This window comes from Chaetura pelagica, unplaced genomic scaffold (genome assembly GCF_000747805.2).
Source record: "Chaetura pelagica isolate M959 unplaced genomic scaffold, ChaPel_1.0 scaffold1, whole genome shotgun sequence".
NCBI lineage: Eukaryota > Metazoa > Chordata > Aves > Apodiformes > Apodidae > Chaetura > Chaetura pelagica.
Window position 1 is genome coordinate 714,886 of NW_009951948.1, and position 4,118 is coordinate 719,003.

Sequence of the window (4,118 nt, forward strand, 5' to 3'; positions counted from 1 at the left end):
GCTAAGAAGGAAATTCCCCCTCATTTAGGAAAGTTTATTCTGTAGCTCTCCTGAGTTGATAGTGGTGCAGCTAATGACAAGTAAGCCTTGAACCACTTCTGCACCAAGAAGTAGCTCTCAAAAAAACCCCAAACCCCATAGCTTTCAAAGCTAAAGTTCCTCTCTGCCACACTTTTTGTGTGGAGAACTTGAGCTTAATATCCTCTGAAAAATTTGTTGTGGCAAAACCTTTCAAATAAAGTTAGCACTTCATGGAAAAAAACACTTTTATTTCAAAATTGATTCAGAGGAGCAGTAAAGCTTGACCTTGCAAGTCCGGGGATTAAATCTAGTTAGGAGAGTTTTTCTCCTATCTCCGCTCCATTTATAACTGCATTTGGAGGGACATTAGAAGATTTCCTTTAAGAGGACAGCATTTATCTGTGGTAAACCAGAGGGAACTGATACATTTTTAAAATGGCCCATCTTTTACACAATGGTATTTCTGCAAGGAGGATAAGTACTATCACTTTCACTACATAAAGCTAGCTGTGATGACCATGAGAGGTGGTTTGTTCAGTTTACAACCCAAAGATTTGCTAATAGGACACTAAACCAAACCTCGTACTGATAAAGGTAGAAAACAGACCATACTCCTCTACTTCATGACACTAACTTTACCAGGAGGTACTTCCACTAGTAGTTCTTGGAGAGGATGACAGAAGGTAAAGAAGGTCACTAGAGGAGAGCAATGACGCACACAAACCTGCTGCTGAGGGGCCAGCCCTGAGTTATAGAGCTGGGCAATCCTGTAACTCTCTGATAGTCTTCCCTTTAGTCAATTTTGAGCAAGTCATCGCCACTGTCCACCTGACAACTTCCCATAGTAAAACAGACCTTTTTCATGAGTAGAATATCAATCACCTTTCCTTCATCGCTCTTTTTAAAGAGCACCTCCTGTCCTGAAGACCTCCAGGCTGGTGGAGTGAGGCCTCATGAGATGCTCCCCATAGCTGGCTTTTTATTTTGGGCATCTGAGTTGAAACCCTAAAGACATTTTCTCCTCTTGGATCCAGCACAGATGGATGTAACAAGACATAAAGCTTAATGAGAGGCAGTTTGATCTGTCAGATTCACCTTGAACATTTTTCCTCTCAAATGCTTAAGAAAGAAATCGTAACAGAAAGCCCTTCAACTAATTTTTAATTTTGCAGAGCCCTAGGTTTATTTGAAAAGGCAGATTTCTGAGCATGCTCACACACAGGCATGTATTAAACCAATACTTTCAGCACTCATCACTAAGACAATCAGGAAAAAACACATAGATGAGGAAATAGTGATGTCCTCTCATTTGCAAATACATGCAATAGTATATCTACAGCTGGGATAACTATGGCTAATATATAATCCAGAAAAATCTATAGTCACGCCTGGGAACTACCTGCAATGTTAGGTTATGTGATTAAAAGCTAATCTGCATAAACAAAAAGCAGCAGAGAGGCACCTGCAGGCATGGGCATGCAGGTACTGCAGCTCTGGGGGAGCAACCTAACCTCCTGAGGCTCCAGGGTGAGGGATCCCCCAAGGCTGCAGGGGGTCACCTAACAGATTGAGGAAGGGCCCTGCCTAGAAGAGGACTCATTGTGGGACATCACGCAACATTGTCCCATTTTTTAAATTATTATTATTTAATGGTGTTTCTACCAGTGTCTCAGGCCCCAGAGGTCCAAGTGCCAGCTACAGAAGGGGCCACACCTCCTCACAGCCTGTGCCATCGCCACCAGACACCAAGCCAGTGCAGCTGGCAAGTAGAGTTAGAGTTGTGGGAACCAGATACTGGAAAGGCTGCAAGTCTGGGCCAGATACAGGAGAGACCAGGTGATCTGAGCCAAGTGCTGGGCAGGGGGGAAGCTACTGCAGGGGCTATATGTCTGGGCCAGGGACCCATCTGCATGTGTGCATGGGCTTAACTAGGAGAACAGGCTACCCAGGCCAGCTACTGGTCAGACTAAGTAAAACTGAGTCAAAGGACAGTAACAGGGGGAAAACATAGTACATGCATGTGCGTGAACACACACGCTGGGTCTAATACCAGCAAATGGAATGGGACTCTGTACCTCTGGGGCTTAAACATCCGGCTGCCAGCCCCTGGAGACACCTGGGAGCAGCTACAAACAGACTGGGTGCCCAAGACCACACAGGAATCCATATTCATATATGCATCTCTCTGTGTATTTCTATGTATAGTTATGCATTTGATTCCTTTTAAAATGTATTTTTAATGCAATGTTCACAATAAAATACTTGTGATACTCACTATTCTGTCTTTTTACCTAAACCTTGGCTCAAATTAGGACACAGGCAAGGCAGTACCAGCGTATATTGCTAACTCTGACTGCCTGCCATTCCTAGGGAAGCATCCCAGTGCAGTGAAGTGGCAGCCACCAAGAATCATTACCTTAACTCCAGCAAGCTGCCAGCAAAGAGTTAGTAGCTCTTTTCAACCCTATCAGGCTGGAAAATCACACTCAAGAAGTAAAATAGCCAAACTGGAAAGACATGGCAACTGGATGAAAGAATTTTGTAAAGTACTAAAAATTTTGAAAGCATTTAATATTTTACTACTTTTCTCATGCTACAGGAAGCAATTAGCAACTGTTTCTAAAAAGTCTCTTTACAAAAACTGTATTTAGCCATCTAGTATCTCTGAGGAACTATCTATGTTGCAGTACTATCAGAACAGATAAATGTGCTCAGGCAAGAAGGCTGTGATGCTGAGGTCCCTACAAAGACACATCATGAAGGCTCAGCCTGGAAAAGTGCTTGTTCCCACTTTGCCCAGAGAAAAAGGGAACTCAGGAGCACAGTGCCCTCAAACAGAGGTCACAGGGCAACAATCTTGCTCAGCTTGCAAAATTACAGCAGGACTATAAACCTGCAGATATACAGTTTCAAAGGGATAGTAGCCACTTTGGATCTCCCTTGGGAACTCCTGAGGGCTGGAAACTTGGAAGAGGATAAACTCATTAGATGCTGGTTTACCTTAGACTTTTTGCTGTATGCTCCTTATTCTCCTTGCATGAAATAAGCCGAATAACTAGAGATAAACCACTTGCTGATATCAGAAGAAATGCAAAAGCTGCCACCACCAAGTCCTTCCATATTAATAAGCTAGGAAAGTAGGCATTAGGACTTGGACATGCAACTATCACCAGAATCATAATTTCTGCCACCTGGGGCACTTCTGGATTGTTCCTGCAGGTAAAACATTCCAGCAGAGCCCAGCCATCCTACAAACGAGGTAAGAATGACTCCACGCCCCAAAGCATGGGAAAGGTCTGCAAAAAGGAAAAATAAAAAGAAACCCAAAAAGCCAAAACAAAGAACATTACAACTAGTTTTCATAATGGTGGTTCTTCGTTTTCTCCAGTGAGAAGTTTACATTCAGCTTCCTCATTCCTGTGCTCCACACGGGGAACACTTGCCAGCTGCTTTCTCTGCCTGACTCTGCACAGCCCTCCCCCATGTGCAACAGGCAGCTGAACCCCCTGTAGCCACCAACAGCCGCTTCTACTATTAACTACAAAAGAAAGCAGCGATCTTTAAGCAGATTCCGTGACTGTTTGCAAAGAAAAAAACAACAACCCTAAAGCCAACATGATTGGGTACAAATTTCTAGGCAGAGCCGTGGTTTTAAAGCATCCAAAGTAGTACCTGAGTATATTTGATTAAGGAATGTTTCTCTGGCGCTTCAGGCCGGCAAGAACGCACTTCTACCTGCGTTTTGCACCGAGCGCTGGTTTTGATACATTTTTTTGTCACCCAAACAGCGCGTGTCCCCTCTGCGAGCGTCACAACTCGAGAGCAGAGCGTTCTTTGGGATCTGGCGAAGATAACCTTCCAGGTAACACACACCCAGACACAGCTGCGGGCCGGGGTCTCCAGGCACGGGGCTGCGGGGACCCCAGGACGGTCTCCCAGCTCCCTGTCGCTGCTGCAAACCGAGCCGGGGGGCTGGGGAAGAGACCCCGGCTGCTCCTCCACAGGCGCTCACCCCAAACTCGGGTGTTTTCCCCCTGGATTTCCCTCCACGTGACGCTGCTCTCCGAGGGGTTTGCAGGGAGACCGGGCAGCCCCAG